Below are 25,137 nucleotides of genomic sequence, written 5' to 3' on the forward strand. Positions count from 1 at the left end.
ACTGAGTAAGGATAGTATGCATCCGAAATTTGTCTTTAAGAATGTCACACAAAATCAATTCTATAGAGCCTCCAGGTTAAATGTTAAAAAGGAAGATTTTTGAACATCAAATTAATGTTACAAGGAATGAACTAAAGGAAAGGGGCGATAATGAGTATATTATTAATAGGAGTGTTAATCAAATAGAAAAACTAAGAGAAAATAAAGCTAAACCATATTTCTCAGAGTCTTTAGAACACTTAAATGACATGAGTAATAGTACCTACGGGGCTAAAGACCTAAGGCCATGTTTTAATTATTCAAGGAATATTAGAGAATACACGAATATTATAAATAAATATTAGAATATTTTAACCACAGATGAACAAATTAATACATTTTTGAGTTCAACACCACAATTTACATTTAAAAATAATCTATCTCTGAACAGAAGATTATTTACTAGTAGAGCAATTAAAGCTCCACAGCTAACAACAGGAACAATACCATGCAAGCAATGTACATGGTGTAGCTATATAACAACAGAGAAAGAATTTAAACATCCACATATAGGAAAAGTATTCTATCTAAGAGCTAGAGCTGATTGTAATGCGAAGCATGTAGTGTATCTGGCTAATTGCCAAATATGCAACAAATTCTATGTGGGTAAAACCGATATGCCTCTTAAAGATAGAATAAGAGAGCATATATACCACATTAGAAAGGGAAGCAATTTCAATGCCTTGGCAAAGCATGTAAAGGAGACTAATACCCAACACAATTTTAAATTTAGAGTATTAGGTATTATTGATGATAATAAGAGAAAGGGAGATATTAGAAATAAAACAGAAACTATGGAAGTAGAATGGATAGTAAGGCTCAGGGCCAATGCAGGACATGGCCTTAATGATGTTATTCCACTGAGAGCAGTTTTAAAGAATAGACCATTACATAGATAATGTATATTTTAGTAATTTATGGTATGTTATTTATATGTTTGTTATATACCTAGTAGTATATATTTTAATTTAGTATTTTTTATATAAATTTATATGTATATTTTTATAATTTTATGTGATGTTTTAGAAGGGAATGAATGTAAAGTTATATGGCTTTAAGAATCAATTAAGTTGAATGTCTTTAGGTATAAAATGGGTGTGCTAACTTGGGTAATTCTTACACCTGAAGAAGCCTAATTGTGAAAGCGCTTGTGTATGTTCATCATTATTAAAGAAGTCTGTATTTTAAAGAAGCTGGAGCCTGGTCTTTGCTTAGTGACTTTTTGCATATTTGAAAATATTGATTTTAGATTAGCAATATTGTACTGGCTGGACATTCACTTAGATAGCTGTAGACATAATATGACCTAAACACAAAACATGCTGATGTGATGCTCAGAAAAAATGTACTCAGGCGGAGAAAGAGTATGCTTGGCTACACCCTTACAAGCAAAGCAGTGTACTCTGGAGGACTTACACCATTTTGACCCTGTGTATTGGCTCATTAAATCAGTACTTACATTTCACTTTATAGTTATAGTAGTATCTAGACAGATAGATGGATATTTGTCACTGTTAAAGTCACACCCTGACCTCATGTGCAAAACTGAGGAAAAGGGTCTGTGGCTGGATGGATAGATATATATGTGTGTGTGTGTGTGTGTGTGTGTGTGTGTGTGTGTGTGTGTGTGTGTGTGTGTGTGTGTGTGTGTGTGTGTGTGTGTGTGTGTGTGTGTGTGTGTGTGTGTGTGTGCGCGTGTGTGTGTGTATATCAAGTACACACACAGTCCCAAGCAGTAGGCAAATGCTACACTAATGGAAACACAAGTAAAAATACGAATAAAAACAAAATTTATTGCAAGCTGTGAGGGCTTTTGCAGTGATATCCACCGCTTCTTCAGACAACAAAAGACATGAAAACATATACATTAATACAAAAATACTCACTATAATCAACCAATCAAATCTGTTAAAATTCCCTCCTAAAATCATGATTAATTAATAGAATCACTAATCTTAAAGGAACATAGTACACATCTACCCAGTATGTTGTTACTTAAGCCTTTTAGACTTCAATACAGGCTTGAGAGGAACAGTATCATTCAATCCACAACCCCTATTGGCCCTCAACCTTAAGATCCATTGTAACTCAACACTCTCTGTCTTGTTCACAATATTCCCCCAGCCTCAAATCATTATCCTTTACATGTAGGACCTGAAAAAGAAAGGTGTGCTGGGTGCCTGCCTGAATTGTGTGTTTGGCTAAGGCACTGTATTCAACACCTCTTCTAGTGCAATACAGGTGGTCTCTCATCCTTTCCCTAAGCCGTCGGTTTGTCTTACCAACATAAAATCAAAAGCAAATGACACAGTGTGCCACATATACCAAATTCATGGTATTACAATCCACTGCAGGCCTCAATTACCACAGATGGCCAGTTCTAGGGTGCTTAAAAAAATCTCAATTCATATACATATTCACAGTAGGCGCAAGCATCACATTTGCAGTGGTTCGATGCAAGATTATTTCTACTTCCAAGGATCAGGTTTTTCCAGTGTGGTCACTTCCATTTTGTACTCACAGGACAGGCTCTATGGAGCACAAAGGGCAATGGAATGGCCAGAAATGGAAGGAGCCTCCAGGAACGAGTCAAGTATGGACTCTCAAGAAGATGTGGGGCCTGAATCATGGGGACTAGTATGGAACATTTCGAGGTATGCTCTCAAACCAACTGAACAGTCTTTATTAAAGAGATGTTTAGGATTTATACCTTCAACTAAAATGGATATTAGTGACTGCTTGATAGAGTTGTGACTTTTTGCATGTAATGTGACATTGAAGTCAATATTTGGCAGTAATATGAATACTCCAAAAGCACTTTTTAGAAAACCAAGTGTTTTTGTGCCTGGTTTACCACATAATGAGGAAGTGTTTTGCAAGCTTGTGAAAAAGATCTGTATAACAAGTTTAGTGCTGACAGGATGTATAATTGTCGTAGCACTTTATCTAAAGCTTAGCAGCAAGCACTTTTTGATTTACAACACAATAGTGACATAGTCATTCATTCAGGCGACAAGGGCGGACCCTGTAGTAGTGTTGGATTCAGAGTATTACTACATGGAAATGTCTAAAATGTTGTTGGCTGCTACAGTTTATCATATTGTCAATATAAATGTAATTTCCTTGATACATGAACATATTTCGAATGCTTTGTGTGAGAGCCTGTCTATGGGCCTTATGACCCAAGAAATGTTTGACTTTTTTTAAGGTTGAAGCTCCACTGGTACCCCAGCTACACTTTCTACCTAAAATACATAAGAACCCAGTTCATCCTACCTTTAGGTCGATTGTAGCTGGAGGTGGCTGGCTGATGGAGCCAATTTCTATTTTTTTAGATTCACAACTTAGGGAAGTATTGAATGATTTCTCAGTGGTGTTGAAGGATACGGAACACTTTTTTTGTGAACTGTATAGTGTTGCTGACACAACAGGGGTGAAAATTGATATATTAGTAACACTTGATGCTGTTTCTTTATTCACCTGTATTCCCTAAAAGGAGGGTAAAAACTGTTCTTCTTAGATCTAACAAGTTTTCTTCCAGCCATGTTGATTTTCTTTGTATGTTACTTGAGCTTGTTTTAAATAACAACATATTCTTGTTTAAGGATAGATGTTATTGGCAAATGTTGGGACTGGCAATGGGCACTAGTTGTGCCAGTTCTTACGCTAACTTGGTTATGGTGGAGTGGGAACATCACATTTTGGATAGGAAATATTCTATTATATGTTTGACAGATGTTTTGTCAATTACCTTTTCGTTGGTTGGCATGGCAATGAGCAGGAACTCATGGCGTTCTTCTATGATCTTAATAGGAGCAGTGGGTTTCGTCATTTTACTATGTGCAAGTCTACACAAACTATTAATTATTTGGATGCAACTGTGTTTAAGAAAGGGGTTGATTTATGCACCAAAGTTCATAGGAAGGATTGTTATTGCCCAGCTTTCCTTCATAGGGAAAGCATGCACCCCCAGCATGTGTTCTCCAATATAGTAATTGGACAGGTTATGAGAGTCTCCAATTTGTTATGTGATGCGAAAGATTTAAGTTATTTGAATAAAGCCTTTGCAGTAAGGGGGTACAGTCAAATGGAAATTGACAGGGCCCAGTTTAAAGTTTTAAGTGAGAGAGGAGGTCGGGCCAAATCCTACTTTTCTGATAAGGTAATGAACCTGAAAGGAAAGGCATCCGTGTTCCCAGAGATCCCTGTGGTGTTGTTCTATACACAGGATGATAATGTGGTCAAAGACATCTTTCACAAGAATTGGCAGATTTTACTGGTAGATGACAAGATCTCGGCTTTGGTGGGACCACAGCTGAGGTTTGTTTATAAGAATAAAAAGAATCTGAAGCAGCACTTGTGCTATTCCAGAATGTATACTTTCTGGAGCAGGAATCTGGGCTGGTACCCGCACATGTGGTGCTTGTGCCTACTGTGAATATGTAGGTGAATCAAGATTTTTTAAGCAGCCTGGAACTGGCCGTCTGTGGCAATTGTGGGCTGCAGCAGATTGTAATATCATGAACTTGGCATATGTGGTGCATTGTGTCATTTGCTTTCGATTTTATGTTGGTAAGACAAATCGATGGCTTAGGGAAAGGATGAGAGACCACCTGTATTGCACAAGAAAAGGTCTTGAATATAGTGCCTTAGCCAAATACACAATTCAGGCAGGCACCCAGCACACCATTCTTTTTCAGGTCCTACATGTAATAGATAATAATTTGAGGCTGGGGGAATATTGTGAACAAGACAGAGAGTGTTGAGTTACAATGGATCTTAAGTTTGAGGGCCAATAGGGGTCGTGGATTGAATGATACTGTTCCTCTCAAGCCTGTATTGAAGTCTAAAAGGCTTAAGTAACAACATACTGGGTAGATATGTACTATGTTCCTTTAAGATTAGTGCTCCTATTAATTAATCATGATTTTTAGGAGGGAATTTTAACAGATTTGATTGGTTGATTATAGTGAGTATTTTTGTATTAATGTACATGTTTTCATGTCTTTTGTTGTCTGAAGAAGTGGTGGCTGTCACTGCAAAAGCACTCACATCTTGCAATAAATTTTGTTTTTATTCGTATTTTTACTTGTGTTTCCATTTGTGTAGCATTTGCCTTCTGCTTGGGACTGTGTGTGTACTTGACCTAACATGGTAAATCTCGCTGTTTGGGATTTCTTGTGAGATATATGTGTGTGTGTGTGTGTGTGTGTGTGTGTGTGTGTGTGTGTGTGTGTGTGTGTGTGTGTGTGTGTGTGTGTGTGTGTGTGTGTGTGTGTGCATATGCAGTGTGAACCTTGGCTCTAGATGACTGCAACTCTTGAAGTGACACCAGAAATGTAGAAGAACATTGTTTTACCAAACTGATTTATTTTACTGGATGTCACGTAATTAGTCTGAGATGTATTTTAAAGGGTCTGTGTTTTAATTATTTTATTTTTATTTTTATTTTAACATTTGTTTACCGGGAAAGTCTGACCTGGAACAAAGCCAATTTTCAGCAGAGGCCCGAGGAGAAATGCTCCAGATGCATGTCTTTGTAATTAATTGTAATTAATTATAATTATAATTAATTGTAATTAATAGCAGTTCTGAAAAAGCCCCATTTGGGGACAAACGCGCTTAACTGTCTGTAATAAATCTGTGGAGCTTTATCTGGATTTTTGCTGTTTCTTCCACATGTCTGGAATGGTTATTAGTTGGACTCTTGTTCGTTTGATTTTTGACTGTTGAAGTGACACCCTGACCCTATGTGCAAAACTGGAGAAAAGAGTCTGTGGATGGATGGATGGCAGGATATATGTATATGTGTGCGTGTGTGTGTGTGTGTGTGTGTGTGTGTGTGTGTGTGTGTGTGTGTGTGTGTATATGCATACATATATATATCTATATATATATATATATATATATATGTGTGTGTGTGTGTGTGTTTCTGTGCTTGTATATATATAGATATCTACATATATATATATATATATTAGCAGTTATGTGTGTGTGTGTGTGTGTGTATGTGTGTGTGTGTGTGTGTGTGCGTGTGTGCGTGTGTGTGTGTGGGGGTGGGGGTGTGTGCACTTCTTACGTCTTGATCATCAACTCCCACTTTCCCTCCTGTAAGTCCCAGCCCATTCACTCCCTATCATTGACCAGTGGCCACTGGTTCAGATAATAGCTATCTAGCAGTCATTCAGGCAGAAATGAAGGTTATTTGCACCTGCAGCTACCCAGAGATAATCAGCCCTTCATAACCAAGACCTGTTATGGACTGTCTCGACTCACAGTCCAAGGCAGTATCACCATCAATCTTCATCTGATCTCAGCCCTTCTTGTTGCCACTTCTCCTGGTGCCCTTGTGGGTAATCTCATAAAGCCTCATTTACGAAGATAGTCTGGTACCTTTTCTGAAAGCCCTAACCCCTCCACTAGTGGGTAATATGAGAACAGTAAGGGACTCCTAGACTCCTGCTGCTCATGTGTGTACCTACAAATATACAAGGAGAGCTAACATCACAGCTTTGGAGGGACAAGCCTCCATCCCCAGTCACTGACTTTACCACTTTCACTGGCAGGTTTGTACAGGTGATGGGTGGCCAACCAGACTACTATTCCATCCCTTCAGAAAAAGCAAACCAGTATCCACTGCTCATCACCCACCTACCCCACAGTGGATCTACAGGAGCCCAGGCTGAAACTCAAGCAATTACTAACGGTTGTTTTCTGGCAATTTAGCTTGTCTACATAATTCGTATGTCTCTTTTTCTTTCTATTTTTTTATGACAAACTTTATCATTCATATTAGCATTTCTACACATATTTTAATAGCTAAGGCTATTCCTTATTAGCCTGGGATGTATGTGCTAAACTGTAAACCTCTTGAGACAATCACTAACAAAATATGTTAAAGAGAAATGTAACTTAGTTAAATGTAATGAAACTTTGCAAATAAAAGAAATATTAAACCCTTCTATTCAATGAATGAGAGATTTTAATCTGCACCATTATCTCGAACACTGATATGATTTTTCACTATCTTCACCAAATAAATATACTTATAATATTTGTCTTTTTTCCTGTTGTTGATCTCTAAAAAGTTTATTACCAAATTATTAATGAGTCAGAGAGCAGGAATTATGAGAAGTTTTTATTTATAATGGTAATTCAACTATATAGCAGTACTGCTAGACCAAAGGAAATGGTTTACAAATGTGCCTGCATCTTCTCAAAAACTGAACTGATGTAATACAGCCTAGAGTATACTTTGCTTGCTTTCTGTATTTATGCATACACTACTTCTTAAGCAATTTTAGGTCTACATTTATCTTGTACTGTGTTTCTAAACATATATATCAAGAGGAGTAGAATACATCTGGGTGTGCTATGCCAGAGAAATACTAGATTTGTTTAAAGTGGATTTACATTGTTAAAATATTTATACAGCATAATTTCAGAATTGTTTAATTCTAGTAAACCAAACTGATGCCATTCAAAACATTAAATAATCTATAAATGAGCAGAAACTATACAAATGGCAACATTATTAATATTTACATTAATACTCTGTAACACCCTAGGACACTTTATTTCTTTTTATCTGTGGATTCCTTGAAGGATCACTACCGGGAAAATTTTTAAAAATAATATATTTTTTTTGTTAGCATAAAAATCTTCACATTCCAAGCCTACCTGTGGCCAAATAAGCAATCACTACTAATTTCATTTTTTTTATCCATGAATGCCCTTATGGGGGCAGACATCCTGAAAAAATGTTGCTTTTTTGTAAAGCTAAATCTTGTCCATAATGTGCTTTGAGCACACAGCTGATAAAACTATAATGCCATTCTCTTGCCTGTCAGATCACATCTCCATTCACTTAGAATGGAAAAACAGAGAAGTACTGCAAAGTTTAAGAGTTCACAGTATACGTGTCAGTAAATGTAGTCTGTAGTGGCTCTTACATGTTTTTCTACTAATGTGTTATACAATCTTGGAAAAAGACTTTCAGTGTCAACAAAATTCCAGGGAAAACAGACTCTTTTTAAAAAGTGAAATTGTCAAAGTTTCCGTTTCTACCCAAGTTAATCCTATCATCTTCCCTCCCCAGTCTACCAGAGTATCATGTTTCTTAATTTGCAAGGTTCAGCTGAGCTAACTAGTTACCTGTGCATGGCAAAGCACATGCAACAAACAGATCATTCTGCCTGGTGTGTCAGTAAATATGTTTCCCTATGTTTCTCCTTAATCCTAACCTTTGAGCAGCAGTTTCACAGTAAAATACAGTTGTGTAAAATCTTACCATAACAGTAGATATCCTTTTTGTCACTGTTGCAATATTTCTTACAATAGGGATCCCTGCCAAGGATGGCCTGACATCTGGCCAGTATACCAAAGCCTTTAGGTGGCTAAGGGTACACCGTACATCATACATATGCTTCCTACATACAGAATAGGGCATAAAGGTGATGTCCAGACATACCTCCCTCAGAACTGAAAGCCCCAGTAGGAACTCCAGTCCAAGGAGAGGAGTAGTAACAAGCACATCCAGAAGGGAAAAGATCTAGGGGGAGGAGGGAGGGAGTGAATACTGCAGCAGAGAAGGACATTTACCATCATTGTAAGATTTTACACAACTGTGCTATGTCCTTCCATTTCACTGTTGCTGTATACCTTTGAATAGGGAGAGTGCGAAAGCTCAGAAAGAAGAGAGGGAGGAGGAAGAACCAGCAGATCCCTCTAGGAACCCATGAAGAATGGCCCTGGCAAAACCAGCTCTAGCCCTTGATATCACATCCAACTTACAGTGTTTTGTAAAAGTATGCACAGAAGTCCAGATGGCTGCCTCAAGAAAAGAGTTAGTATCACCAGAACTAGAAGAGGCCAGAGCCCTAGTAGAATGAGCCTTAACAGAAGATGGAAGGCTCTTGCCATGAAAAGAATAACAAAAAGAAATTGCTTTAGATATCCAAGAAGAAATTGTTTGCTTAGAAGCAGTCAATCCTAAAGATCTAGGATGAAAGGAAACAAAAAGCTGATCAAATTTGTGAAAAGCTTTGGTCTTTTTCAAATAAAATCAGAGTTGTCTATGCACATCCAAAGTGTGCAAAACCTTCTCACTAGCAGATTGTGGAGTAGGGAAAAAGTGGACAAATGAATAGACTGATTAAGAGACAACTCATTCACTACTTTGGGCATAAGAGAAGGATTAGTATGAAGAGACACCCTGTCCTTATGGAAAAATAAAAACAGAATGAACAGACATAAGGACTTGAAGCTCAGACATCCATTTGGCTGAAGTAAGGGCCAACAGAAGAACAGTCTTCCAAGAACAATGGTGCAAGGAAGCTGAAGCTGTAGGCTCACTCTGCTCCCCTACCCTACCCCCTTTCTCACCAGCCCCTGCACCCTCCAGATTTATACTTAGCAGTAACTCCACCTCCTCCAATCAACTTTCACGCACTCACACAATCCACATCTGTCTGTATCCTCCCCCTCAGCATCTTTGCCTCTCTTCCCCAATCTCCACCTATAGCAGTACCTTCCACACTCCAAAACCTTTCTAAATCCATTTTACAAATATGGCACACACTACATACTCCACCCTCTCCAATCTGATTCTAACTCTTGCCCTTGGCCTACTAGTTCTTATTACTTCTCCCAAATCTACATTTCACCTATTCACACTGCCATTGAGGAACTTATAGTCTGGACAGTCTCCACCTACACCCATGACCTTCTTCCCTAGGCAGTGACAAACCATTAAAAGCTTCCATAATATATCACCCAACCTAATTGAACAAAATTTCATTCATTTGTCAAAACTAAAAATACTGCCCTATACCACCATAAATAAAAACATCTACCATTATCTAGCAACCTATAATAAAACAAATCTTCTAAACCACTCCCTTAACAACAAAAACAAAATATCCCTGTGGTGAAATCCACCCCAACCCAGGACCCTCAGGCATAAGTACTCTCAACCAAACTCCATTTTCTGCAGACCTACTCTTAGCAACCTTAAACATTCGTAGTGTCTATGACAAAATTACACACTTCCATGCTTAGCTAACACAAAACACCCCTGACATCCTAGCAGCCATCAAAACTTGGCTAAAACTCAAATCCAAGATACTGAAATAATACCCCCAGGTTATAACATATTATGGAAAGCTAGAACCAACAAAGAAGGAGGTGTGGTATCCCTAATCTATGCTGACTGTCTCACAATACTACCCTTCCAGAAAACGGTCCCATCATTTTCAAATGCTGAAATCCTAATAGGAGTCCTACAAATTAACAAATGTAAACAGCTATGCATAGTTATTCTGTATACCCCACCAGGACAAAATAGCCAAACCATTAAGAACATCCTCGCCTGGCTGTCAGAAAATATCTGTAACAAAGCTATTATTATGGGCGATGTAAACATCAGTTGACAAGATTTAATAAATGACTCCCCAACAAACAGCATAAACCTCTACAAGTTCACCCAACATGTCACCAACCCTACCAGAATGCTCAACAGCAATACACCAGGAGCCATCTTCAACTGGATCTTAGTTTCACATCCACTTAATTACTCAAATCCAAAGACCCTTCCCAATATACTTAGAGACCACTTACCTGTTTTCACTTATTGATCCACTCTACATATTGAAATCTCATAACTATAAGGCCACCAGAAACCTAAAATATTTTGATCAACAAGAACTTATCAACATTCTGAAACTCTCAGATTGGCGCTCTCTAAAAACTCTCCCATTGGATCCTGCCTTATACTATTTTAATAGGATATTCCTAGACACAATCAACAACCTAGCCTATCTTCATACTAAAAGAGTAAAATCAAACCACGCACTCTGGCTAACAAAGTCCACTAAACAACTCCTACAAAATAGGGACAAGGCCTGGAAAGAAATGGCATAAAAACAAAAATGAATGTAACCTACTTAGATACAGTTACGAAACAAAGTTAAAAAGCTAGTATGTACTGACGAGAGAAACTGTTTCTCTAACCAACTGAGTAACCATAGAAACAACCCAAAACTATTCTGGAAAAGCAACACTAATATCCTTACCCATGGACACCAAACAAAACCCATCTCTATGCCCAGAAAAAACACCATCACAAATAGCCACTATGCTCAACTCACATTTTATAAATAGCATATACAAATTAATAACAGACTCCTCTCCCTCTACCCTCACCCTATCAAATTCCTTTCCCCCTCCTCTTCTACCCCACAAAAGCAGTCTTCACTTAGAAAGATCTTCCACCCCATAGACAATTCTCCGCTTCTGCAAAACAATATTACACCATCTAGCTTCGTCTCACTACAACCAATACCAACTACAGAAATTTAGATACTGCTCAAAAAATTAAAACCATGCTCTCTGTCCTCTGATGACCTCCCGCCAGAATACTTAAAACTTGCTACTGAGGCCATAACATACCCCATTAGAATCCTGACCAACCACTCAGTTACAGAATCCTATGTCCTGAACCTCTGGAAAAGACCCATCATCACCCCACTTCACAAAGGAGGTAACGCCAATGAATCCTCTAACTATCATCCAATCTCTATCCTCTCCCCACTATCCAAACTCCTTGAAAAATGTATCCATAAACAATTACTTCTCCATCTCACATACAACAACCTAGTCACCCCCTCCCAACATGGCTTTCACCCCTCACACAGCACAAGCACTACACTTATCTCCTTCCTGAATACTGTACAGAGATCCATCAAAACAGTTAATATTTCTTTGGTACTACTACTAGGCCTGTCAAAAGTTTTCAATACAGAATCACATAAAAAACTTCTACAACACCTTTCTAATATCAGCTGCACCCCACCCACCCACCAATGGTTTAATAGCTACCTCAGTAACAGGCAGCAATGCATAAAATGGCAAAGTACCCTATCAGAATACCAAGACAACCAAAATGGAGTACCACAAGGGTCCATACTTGGACCTTTACTCTTTAACATATTTACTACAACCTTCACACTGCTTTTCCTCTTAGCTCCAGTATGCAGATGATACTACCATCATCACCTCCTCAAATAACCTCCAATACCTCCAACAAATAACCCAAGATACCTTCACCACAATCGAAGCCTGGTTAACTGAATCACAACTACTTCTTAATGCCAAAAACACAAAGCCACTACCGGGAAAGTCTGACTGGGTCAGAAGCCCATTTTCAGTAGAGGCCCAGGAAGAAAAGCTCCACAGAAATACAAGCAATATACAATAATTAGATAGTACAATAGTATACATACAGTAAGATGCAAAATACATATCTTCTAGTTAGTCTATACAAAGTAGTATTCAATACCGTTTTCTAGTAGATACAGGTTCAAAAAGAAAAACACAAGCATTTCAGTGAAGATCACTGTGAGAAAAAATAAAGTTAGTAGTGGGTACATATTAAATAACAGTTATGACCAAATGAGATTTTCTTTATATTTATTTCTGAGTAGTAATAAACACTGAGGAGAGGGAGAAAATGAGATAAGGAGTGGACAGTGTGTTGACAGAGTTATAGATATCTTGTCAGTCAGGTTTGGCACAGGAGCAATGCCAGTTCTTGGATAGATGTTCAAACAGTAGTTGTTTAAAACTGGTAGATTCAGGTATGTTCTGGAGGGTGTGGGGTGGAGAGTTCCATAATTTGGCTATTTGATTTGAGAATAGGGCTTCACCATGAGAGTTGTTAGCTTTGTTTACTGTGAGAAAGTTTCTGCCTGCAGATCTTAGACCTCATGGGCATGAGTAAGGAACAACAAGTTCCTTGAGGGATGGGCAACTCTCAGGATGGAAGACGATATTGTGTGTGAATTTAAGTTGGTAGAGATGAAGGTTAGGTAGCCTGAGCCAATTTAATTTATGTAGAGTAATACAATGGTGGGTTTGGTGGGGAAGTTAGTCTGCGAAATGGGCTATGTTGTTGTAGTAAGTTTCCAGTTTGGTCAAGCCTGATTTTTTTTAAGTTGGTAAAGAGGAGGAAAGCATATAGGAGTGTAGAGAAGAGGAAAGTTCTGGATATGGCTAGTCTGGTATTGTCAGTGAGGAATGGCTTGCTTCTGTACAATAAGCCAAGTTAGATGGGAACTTTCTTAATTGTGGTAGCTACGTGTTGATCAAATCTGAGTATGTTGTCAATTGCCACTCCAAGGAGTTTTGTATGCTCAACTGTTTGGATGACTGTGTTGTTTGCTGAGAGAATAGTGAAAGGAGGGGTGGTCGGTGATTGTTTGCTACTGGTAAATAGCATTAACCATGTCTTTTTGGGGTTGAAGATTAGTTGTGATTTACTTAGATATGTTTCTATATAATTAAACACTTGTTGGGCTACTGTTTGGAGGTCTAGTAAGGTATCTGCTGAGCAGATTAAAGTTGAATCATCCTCATACTGAACTACTTTAGCGTGTGTTGTGGATGAGGCTAGATCATTAGAGAAGATGGTGAAAAGAAGGGGTCCTAATATGGACCCTTGGGGACTCCAACCGAGACCAGCAGAAGTGGTAAGAGTTCGGATTTCTATTGTACTGCTTGTTATCTGTCAGAAAGATAGCTTAGGAACCAGAAGAGGGAAGTCTTTGATAGGTTTAGTGAGGCAAGAGTACTAAGGAGTTTCTGATGGGAGACAGTGTTGAATGCTTTTGACATGTCTAAGAAGGTTGATGCTACTTGCTGGTTTGAATTTATCAGCTGGTTGCTGGTGTTAGAGAAATTAATTAGGGCTGTGGTGGTGCTATGTTTTGGTCTGAAACCATGTTGCCAGGGAGAGATAAGGTTGTGAAATAACAGGTATTGTAGTAATTGAGTGTGGATACATTTTTCCAGAATTCTGACACAGGTGGAAAGGATGGCTATGGGTCTGTAATTGTTTAATTCTGTTGATGTTCCTCCTTTATGCAGAGGGGTGATATAGGACGTTTTCCATCATTTTGGGCCATATTGTTCTGCTATAGACTTATTTACTAGAATGGAGATAGGCAGAGCTATGTCATAGGTTCATAGGTTCATAGGTTCATACTAGGCTATCTGCCCTAGGGCATTTATAAGCCTAGCCAGAATGTGTTTGGCTTTTGCCACCCATTTTACATTTATTTTGCTATGCCCTTTTTCGAAGTTAGTATACTGTGCCTCTATCTAACAGTGACACAGAAGTGATATCCATCCACTCATCAAGATTCCTCTTGAAGAGAGTCAATGAGGGACTCTGCCTAACCTGGACTGGGATTTTATTCCAGAGTGAAGGGAGCCTCTGGGTTATGAATCTGTCCCTCCAGCATGTCCTATTTATTTCAGTGCTGAGGTTCAAGTCTCTGATGGGATTTGGATTTTCTGAGGTGCAGCATGTCCATTAATTCCGGGTTGGACATGGCTTTATACGTCAGGTACAGATCTCCTCTGAACAGGCGGTATGCCACTGAGTAGAGCTGGAGTTTCTTTAACCGGGCAGCATATGGCATCTGTTTGAGCCCTTTGATCCTCTTGGTGAGGTACTTTTGGGGTCTTTCCAGTTGCTGCAGGTGTCTGGTAAGGTACATCCCAAAAGGGGCATTGTACTCAATTATGGGCCTGATGAGAGATGAGTAAAGAGGCACGATGACCTCCCTGATCTAGATGTGAATCCCTTCATGATTAGGTGGGCTATATAAAATGTTTTTCTAACCACTTTGGCCACGTGGTTGTCAAATGAGAGATTGCTATCAACTTGGGTCCCCAGGTCCCTAATTACTTCTTCTGTACTTAATGGATTTCCACCTATGTGGTAATTTGTGGGCACTTTGTTTTTGCCAAAGGGGATGACTATACACTTTTGGCATTTAGCTTGAGGCCATGGCTCTGGCACCAGTTGTCTGTTTCTATGAGGCCCTTTTGGAGGATGCTTGTGTCGGCTGGAGAGTCGATTATGGCACCCAGTTTGCAGTCATCTGGTCAGCCACAGTCCTTCCATGTTGGCCTGTACCTCCGAGAAATATATACCGAACAAGAGAGGTCCCAGGACTGAGCCTTGTGGGACACCACTTGTAACTGGTTTGGAGTCTGACATGGCTCCAGCAATTCTAACCATGTGGGTTCTGTCCTTGAGCCAGTTTGCAATCCATCTAGTGACATAGGGGTTTATATTTAAGCTGGTGAGCTTATCTATAATGCCCGAGTGGGGTATTGTATGTCCAGGTAGGCTGTGTGGACCACCTTCCCTCGTCAATGGCCTTGGTGACTGTTTCAAAGAAATCAACCAGGTTTAAGAGGCAGGATCTGCCCTTAACAAAGCCGAACTGGGTAGGATCCAGTGTTTGTAGGTCCCCAATATCTTTATTTATGAGGTCCATGATGATCCTTTCCATAGCTTTGCAGACCAAGCTAGTCAGGCTTATGGGGCTATAGTTTCCAGGATCCGTTGAGGCACCACCTTTATGGAGAGGGACCACTGTTGCTGTCGCCACTCTTTGGGCACATATCATGTAGTAAGGCTGAGATTGAACAGTAGTTTTATGTTTGGGTTTAGCTCTTCTTTGAGTTCATGTAGACACCATCTGGTCCCATTGATGCTGTGTTTTGCTTTGGAGAGGCGGCTCTTACCTGAGCATCTGAGATGTCAGGGGCAGCACTCTGCTGGGATAGATATTTGCCCTTTTGGTGGGGAGAAGTTTGCGCTGAACCTGTCAGCTAGGATGTTGGCAATGTCTGTGGGTTCGGTGTATTTTTTGTCATTTTGGACTAATTCTGAGCATATCTGGGAATTACCACCCAGGTTCCTAACATAACTAAAGAAAGCCTTGTGATTATCCTTAGTGTCCTGTGCAATTTTTCTCTCGAAGCTGGCCTTAGACAATTTTATGTGTGCCCGTAGTTTTTTGCTAATACTGATCAGTGATGCCTTCCGTTTTGGGATTTTGCTTTATCATTTAGTAGCTTCCTCCTTCTATTGTATAGTTTGTTTATGGCTGGGGTCCACCAGACAGGACGTCTGCCTTTGGAGGATTGGGTCTTGGTTTTATTTGGGATCGATGATCCAGGCGTTCCTCAAGGTGTTGATAGGATGCGCTTCTAAAGGATTCTGCGGTCTGGGCTGTATTTGCCACAGGCCGGGGCTTTGAAGGATTCCACCTCAGTTTTGAGGAGTGTAAAATTTGCTTTAGAGAAGTTTTTCACTGTGGTTTTCTAGGCAGGGGTGGGGTCGGGATGTGAATATCCAGTGAGATTAGTTTATGGTCTGATCTTACCAGTGAGGGATACACTTCTGGTCTGGAGCATAGAGTCTCCATGTTGGTGATGATCAGGTCCAGTATGTTTTCCCTCTTGTGGGAGTGGTAACAAGTTGTTCCATAGCATTTGAGTTTATAAATTCTAGGAACCTTTGGGCTAGGGTGTTGGAGCTAGAGTAATGCTCCCAGTCTATGTTTGGGTAGTTGAAGTCGCCCAATATAATGGTGTTTGGAGAGACCTTCATATTTTCCAGTGTTCTCAGGTAGGCCGAGTGGGGTTCCTGGGTTTGGGAGGGTGGTCTGTAGCAGGCTATAAACTGGAAGGCAGTTTTACCCACTGTTAGTTGCACATGGATAGTCTCTGATGCTTCGTGCTTTGCCACCAACCTGGAGGTGTGGGTATCTTTGATGAATATCGATACTCCCCTCCTTTTGTGGTTCGGTCCAAGTTTTGGGGCGAAAAGCATGGTATGAGGTATAACCTGGTAGTGCTGGGGTGCTCTCGGGAGCCCTGAACCAGGTTTCTGTTACTGCACAGATATCGATGTTCTCCATGCTAAGGAGAGTTTGAGTCGTGCATCTTGAGGTTTAGACTTCTGGCGTTGAGTAGCATTACTCTTAGTTTCTTATCCCTTGTGATACCTATGGAGGTGGGTTTGTCTTTTGAGCCTTGCCTAAAAAGGCACTATGGGGTAGCAAGAGCCTTTGCCAATATCCAGCCCAGGGTGACAGGTGCAAGCCGTCCCTAGTGAAGCATCGTGGCTTGTCGAGCATATCATCCCAAGCTGACAGGCATTGGATCCCCTTTGAATGACACCAGTACTTAAGCCAATTGTTGAAATTGATCATCTTGTCTTCATATTGTGGCATCATTCTTGGTGAGGGTAAGATGCTACTCAAGGTCAGGGTCATACCGCCTGGGCTACATGCTCAGAGAGCTCCTTTATGTCTCTTTTCATGTAGTCCAGGGAGGTCGTCTCAGGTCATTCACACCAGCATGGACAATGACTGAGTCATATTTGTACTTGCCTTGGAGTGACCTGAGTGCTTGTGTTATGTGGCGGATCCTAGCACCCGACAGGCTGCTCACCGTGACCCTCTCCTTGTTCAGCCTGGTGAGCGGGACGCCAGTGTGCCTGACGATAGAGTCACCTATTACAAGTGTATCAGGTGTGTTGTTTAGTCTTAAGGGCTGTGACTGTTTGGCACACTGGCTTTGTGAGATATGTGTTGCACGTGTTTTGTTTTTGCTTGGGTGTCTGCTTTGGAGGTCTCTGCTGCTTTGGCAGATCTTTATTTAGAGCCTCCGAGTATGTTTTTGTGTGATTATGTGTTTGGTTTGCTGTCGTGTTAGGTCTATGTGAGACTGGAATTGTAGTGAGTATGGTTTCCTTCCCCTCCTGACTGGTTATGCCAGTACTGAGTTGAGAGAGCTTAGCCTCCAGTTTGGCTACATGGTTGCATCTCTCACATGTGTTGGAATTTGTTGGGAGGAGGAAAGGGTTGTCTGTGTACATGAGGCAGTTGTAACATTGCCTCAAGATTCCCAGATTCACCAGCTGGACCGGAGAGGAGATTGACAACTGACCTTTGGACATGCTAGAATAATATTGGGAATTCCTTAATAATTGAAAACCAGGGCCAGTGGGGAGTGAGGGTGTAGTGCTTTTAATTTTTAGTGCTGACTTATATAATTGCTTTAGTGAGCAAGTGCCAGGTAACTTAAGTGCAATGTGTTACAGGTAACTTAAATGCAAAAAGACAAACAGTAACTTTCTTTCAAGAGAAACAAGGAAATAAGTACAGTAAGCAATGCAGATATCACTAGTGAGCCACAGAAGCTGAGAAGCCGTATTAGGTGGAATTAGCGTTCCAGGAAATAACAAGCAAACAAACAACAAGCATATAAACAAAGCTATATTCAGCAGGCCTGGATCTAGTCTATGCTACAGCAAACAAGGTGTACCAATTTCAGTAAGATACAGTTCAAATATTCAGGCACTATAAACCTTTAACCAGAAATTCCCAGCTCAGAAGGGCAGAGTCCAGCCTCTTCTCCCACAAGAGTGCAGACCACAAACCTTCTTAATGTAAAATAACTGGCCTGAAGCCCAAGTGCCTAAACCAGAACTAATACACTTTAAGAATAACAGACACTGGGTTCTCAATCAGCAGTTTCCAACTTAGAAGGATGAAAGCTACCTGTCCTGCCACCACAGTGCATGCCACAAACCTTCCTAATGTAAAACAACTGGTCTGAAGCCCAAGTGCTTAATCCAAAAGACTTAGAATGACAGCTAAACTTTAATCAAGTTACTACCAAGCAGTAATAAATACAATTGAATACTTTAGAGAATGCCTGGATTAGTGCTCAAGTTACACAAACAAAGCTAGATCAGCAGGCCCGAATCCAGTCTATGCCACAGCAAACAAGGCGCACCAACTTCAGTAAGAAGCAGTTCAGATATGCATGAACTATAAGCCTTCAATCAGAAATTCCCAGCTCAGAAGGGCAGAGTCCAGCCTCTCCTCCCACAAGAGTGCAGACCACGAACCCTCTTAATGTAAAATAACTGGCCTGAAAGCCTAAGTGCTTAAACCAGAATTAATACACTTTTAGAATAACAGACACTGAGCCCTCAATCAGCAGTTCTCAACCTAGAAGGATGTAAGCTACCTGTTCTGCCACTACAGTGCAGACCACAAACCCTCTCAGTGCAAAACAACTGGTCCGAAGCCCAAGTGTTTAAACCAGAAGGCTTAGAATGAGTTACACCAAGCAGTAATAAATACAATTGAGTACTTTTAAGATGATGCAAAAGTAAAAAAGTAGGTAGAAACACAAGTACAGTAAAAGCAGATTAATTTTTTTTTTTTTTTTTTTCTGAACAAGTGCTGAGATCAAAGAAACAGATTTGAGTGCTGAAACTAGAAAACTGGCTAGTTATAGGGGAAAAAAACTAAGCTAGAATGCTTCCCTCCAACACAGATGGGCTTAAAGCCTACAAATAGTCTATACCACTTAACAGGAAAGGCAGGAAACAAGCTTAAATTTTTTTTCTGTTTCCCAAATGCTCTCTTTGTACACAGTAGGAGTGCCTGAAATCAGAATATGATCTCACTGCACTCAGTTGAGTGAGCAAATGAGATGGGCCCAGAAGGAGTATCCAAACACAAATTTACAAGAGGGCAGCTGCAAGGCCACTAAGATTAACACCAAAACAAAAACAGGGTGGGTGGGACAAACTGAAGAGCAGAGTGAAAACTTCCAGTTCAGCTAAATATTCTTTCCACACAGTTAAAATCAATTTAAATACTGTATTTTTTGAAAAAAGCAGATAAAGGTACTTAAATTCTCTTATACGTCCAGTTGAATATAGCAAGTTGTTAGCCGGCCAAAGCTGAGGTTTTTAAGCAGAAAATATTTCACACTGTACCACTTAAATAGGCAAGGACAGGAAATCAAAGAATGTGACTACCCCACACCTGTAATTACTAGCAAATAACAAAATTCAGCAAACACTGACTAACTACCAGTTCAGCTAATATTTCTTCCACACTGAAGAGCAGAGTGAAAACTTCCAGTTCAGCTAAATATTCTTTCCACACAGTTAAAATCAATTTAAATACTGTATTTTTTTTAAAAAAAAGCAGATAAAGGTACTTAAATTCTCTTATACGTCCAGTTGAATATAGCAAGTTGTTAGCCAGCCAAAGCTGAGGTTTTTAAGCAGAAAATATTTCACACTGTACCACTTAAATAGGCAAGGACAGGAAATCAAAGAATGTGACTACCCCACACCTGTAATTACTAGCAAATAACAAAATTCAGCAAACACTGACTAACTACCAGTTCAGCTAATATTTCTTCCACACTGAAGAGCAGAGTGAAAACTTCCAGTTCAGCTAAATATTCTTTCCACACAGTTAAAATCAATTTAAATACTGTATTTTTTGGAATATAAAATAAAGGTACTTAAATTCTCTTATACGTCCAGTTGAATATAGCAAGTTGTTAGCCGGCCAAAGCTGAGGTTTTTATTTTTAAGTTTTTGAGGTTCATCAGCTGACAGTTTGAGGTACTCATTGGGGAATTGGTCAACTGCTAAGGAAGTTTCAGTTTTTTCAGTATTGTTCTTATGGTGTTAGTTGGGACAGGTTTGAGGTCAAAAAAGTTGCTGCTAGTTTCCACATTAGGTGGGAGAGACAGAGGGGTGGAATTGTTCCCTGTAACTAAGGAGAGGATGGTGTTTATAAAGTAGGTGTTGATTTGTGAGGCAATACTCATGCTTTAGTTATTAGTTGTTGTTTCTGGAGTTGTAGCTTTACCTGGATGAAGGAGTGAGTTAATTGCTTGGCAGAACATTTTGGGATTGTTTTCATATTTGTTTTGCATAGTTGTATAATATGTTTTTTTTGTCTAGTTTGAGTTTTTTTTTGTTTGATTGCGGAGCTGCTGGTATGCTAGCAGAATTTTATTGTCTTTTGGTTTTCTGGCATTGATACCAGGTTTTGTCCCTCAGTTTTTGAAGTTTAATGGTTTCTTTTGACATCCAGGGCAATCTCTTATTTTTAACACAACATGTACGAGTTGGTGCTAAGCTATTTAGAATAGCTAGAAATGTGTAATTGAAGTATGTTATGGCCTGGTCAAGTTGGAGACAATGGAGTGGTGCCCAGTTGCATTTACTGAGCATGTCTATGAATGCTTCATTGGAGAAGTTTTTGATATTTCGTACAACTTTGTAAACTATGGTTCTGGGTGAGTTGAGCTGATGATGGATTAAGTAGGTAGGTCTATGGTCACTTAAATTATTTGGAAGGCATCCAGAGAGATAGTTGTGGGTGGTACTGTTGATAAGGGACCAGTCTAAGATAGATTCCCTTTTGCTATGTTTATCTATTCAAGTAGGAAATTAGATTGTTTGGGAGAAACCATGTAGATTTATGAAGGTAGAGGGGTTATCACCAGTGCAAGTGTTTCAGTCTAAATTGAAGTCGCCTGTAATAATGGTTTCATGGGTGTAGGTGGAGACTGTCCAGACTATGAGTTCCTCAATGGCAGTGGAAGTATTCTTGGGAGGTATGTAACTGGCTATTATGGTAATATTTTTATTTGAGTTGATGCTGAGCTGTGTTACTAGAACTTCAAAATTGTTATCATAAGGGCATTTAATGGGTAGGTAGTCTATGCTTAGATTATCTATGTAGAAGATTGCAACCCCGCCACCCTTCTTCCTAATCCTGTCTAACCTGTGTACGCTATAACCTTGTGGGAGTATGTCTGGGTCTCTTATATGGGGTTTTAGCCAAGTTTCTGTTGCTATAAGAATGTCTGATGAGTATTGTGCAATGACTGCATGAAAGTCTGTGATCTTGTTAACTAGGCTTCTAAGGTTCATGTTAAGAATTAAAGGTCTGTAGTTTTAATATGAAGAAGGGGAGGAATGGTAGCCATGATGGTATGATGTGCAGTATGTGGCCCAGGACTGGGGTGTATATCACCACTACGGAGAATCTGTGATAATACACATGCATGTTTGTGTGACAATTTGTAGAGTATGTGAAAGTGCTTGCTGAAGTGGTTAGTGGTATTACTGACAACTACATGTTTGAAGTGGAAGTATGCAATAGGTGTGTGATTGTAGAGTTGGGAGGAGATGGCAAGGTAGGAGAGTGAGGAATGGATGGTATTTGTATAATATAATGTGGGGCTATGGACATGTTGTATCTTTAGGTGACTTTAGAATGTTAGATAGTATGCAGATAGCAGTAGGGTATAGAGTGTGGACAGGAGAAAGAACATGGTGTGTATTTTCTTTAAAAAGTAGGTTACCTGGACAGTGTGATGAAGATATAGGGAAAGAGGGGTGTTGGTGTAGTGTGGTGGGAGTAGAGTGATTTATGACTGCTGCAATTAAGTTGTGTGAGGAGAGGGAGGAGTGTTACAAATAGTGTGATTGGTTAACTGAGGAGTGACTGGCAGATGGAGGCTGATTCTTGATTGGGGGAGGTTAGGGGAGAAGTTAGCATTGGTATAAGTCTAGATGATTCAGAGGTGGGTGAGAATGGGGGCAAGGTAGGGGGACCGGAGTGAGCCCGAGCATAACGAGGGTGAACGGAGCAGGCTGGCACCCCTTCACAGAAGAGTGCAAAGAAAAACAATCAGTATGAGAAGAAGAAGCTTTGGAGCTATAAGGTAAGGGAAAGCAAGGAAGAAGAGGTAGAGGCAGAAAGGTAGAAGTGTAAGCAGAGGGTTCCAGACACTAGTTATGGCCTTGGTGTGTAAGTAAAACAAAGGAAGGCAAATCTATCTGGGGACAAAATACACCACGTAAATGGTACTAGCCTTACTTTCCATGAATTCCAATGGGGAGGCAGACTTAGTTGAGACAAGATACAAGTATATTATTAGTTGTCCCACTTAGTGGTAAGAGACCAAGCTATAGTTGTCTGGGGCTTGCAGGTGTGCATGCTGGCCAAAGCAATGTTTAAAAATAACTAGTAAAAGTAACAACTATGCTATAAAAATAAATGTAAACAACCAGTCATAATGTTTAAAACATAACTATTAAGGACTACTTCTGCTAATAACAAGAAACTGTAAACATCCAGTCACCTATGCAGACTTGTCTGGTGGGTATCCTTAAGAGGTGTTACTCTTGGCTTTCAATAACTGTAGGGTATCAGTGGTTCTATTTGCCAATTTTGTAGTTACTGGGGGTGGAGCCAAGCTGTGCTGATACAGGTAGACCAAGTGTGCTGTAAAAGAGATAATAAGTGATGTTAGGAATATGGCTAGTTATTACAAAGTGCACAATACCTCAGTGAGCAGTAAAGTAAGAGGAGTGAGGGTGAGCTGACTGAGTGTGGATATATGTTGTTAAGAGAGGTACAAAGGAAGTTAGAGAGGCTGTAAGGGGACCTGTGGTGTCTGTAGAGCGAGCGTGTAATGACTGAGATAGAGAGAAGTTCAACAGACTGTAATATATGGACTGCTGACCTTGGGGGCTTCTAGTGGATTAGATAACAGGCAGAAATCATATAATAGTAACAGTAATGCACATACTTATGCAGTCATTATTTCTCAAAATAGTGCAGTAGGCAATAAGTGGTTATAACACATTTCAGGATAACATAACACACACTTATGCAGGACTGCAATATTAAGTAATACAGAATATAGTAATGATCGCTAGAGGCTGAAGAAGCTTGCCCGTTGCCAACAGGGAACAAGCATTTATGTCTCTTGCAATTTAAAACACTGTTTTAGTAAATTGAATATGTGCAGTTCCAGCTTCTACAAATAATTAGGGAAAGGATACTGTAGGCAAGCACACAAAACAATCAAAACCAGTTAAGGAGCATTACATTACAAAAGTCTCCAGCCAAAATCCATTGTAAGCATAACAGCATATTTAACAGCAAACAGTTTATGTATTAGAATCAGTCACTGCTTCAGTTAGTCCCTTGATAAAACAGTCAAAACCAGTGAAGGAGCATTACATTACACATGTCTCTAGCCAAAATCCATTGTAAGCATAACAGCATATTTAACAGCAGTTTATGTAGTAGAAGCAGCCTTTGCCTCAGTTAGTCCCTTAGACAATTGTAAGCATAACAGCATGTGTAACAGCAAACAGTTTCTGTAGTAAAAGCAGTCACTACTTCGGTAAGTTCCATAGACTACATAAAAGTTATTTAAGTACTTCAGTTGGAAAGCATAACATTGCCTATCAACCCAGGTGCACCACAAATATTTGAGAATAACTTAAACAATTGCAGGCACTTACTTGCAGGTGTCCACACAGAAAATGGGCTGGACAGAGCTTCCTCACCACGAGGAGGCCAAAAACAGCTATTTCAAAATGGCGCCACTCAAAAAGACACACTGCTAATGTGCATTGGGGAGGCTGGAGTTAGAGGAGAGAGATACAAAATAGGGGAAGGTAGAACCAGAACAAGCAGCTATAGATATGCTCCACCCCCTCACAGAAGAATGCAAAGAGAAACAATCAGTATGAGAAGTAGAAGCTTTTGAGCTATAAGGTAAGTAAAGCAAGGAAGAGGTAGAGGCAGAAAGGTAGGAGTGTAAGCAGATAGTTGCAGAAACACTATTTCTGGCCTTGGTGTGTAAGTAAAACAAAGGAAGGCAAATCTATCTAGGGACAAAATACACCAAGTAAATGGTACTAGCCTTACATTACATGAATTCTAATGGGGAGGCAGATTTAATTGAGACAAGATACAAGTATATTAGTTGTACTACTTAGTGACAAGAGACGAAGTTATAGTTGCCTGGGGTGGGTGTGGGGAGCCCTTGCAGGTGTGCACCCTGACCAAAGCAATGTTTAAAAATAACTAATAAAAGTAACAAATATGCTATAAAAAGAAATGTAAACAACCAGTCATAATGTTTAAAACATAATGATTAAGGACCAGTTCTGCTAATAACAAGAAACTGCACTTGACACTTGACTTTCACTTTCATATTTTCTCCCAAAGCAACACAGAAATTTAAATCTTATCCCATGCTAAAATATTAGGTATTACCATTGACAGTAAAATTAAATTTGAACACCATATTGGTAATGCCATTAAAAAAACACTGCAAATTAGGAGCCCTGTACAGACATAAACATTTCATGGACAACACCACCAAAAAAGCTCTCGTCAACACTTACTTGCTCCCCTCCATATTATAGGGTGTCCCCATTTTTACTAACTTGCACTCGTCTCTACAAAATAAGCTCCAGTTCTGCTACCATAAAATCTCCAACAGTCCATAGCACATAAATTTGTTTATAATCCAAACAACCTTAAGAACATTTTAATTCCCTAGAGCCCCACTAGAACCCTTCACTCTGAAAATAAA

This window comes from Protopterus annectens, chromosome 10.part0, assembly GCF_019279795.1.
Source record: "Protopterus annectens isolate FY-2018-M chromosome 10.part0, PAN1.0, whole genome shotgun sequence".
Lineage (NCBI taxonomy): Eukaryota > Metazoa > Chordata > Ceratodontiformes > Protopteridae > Protopterus > Protopterus annectens.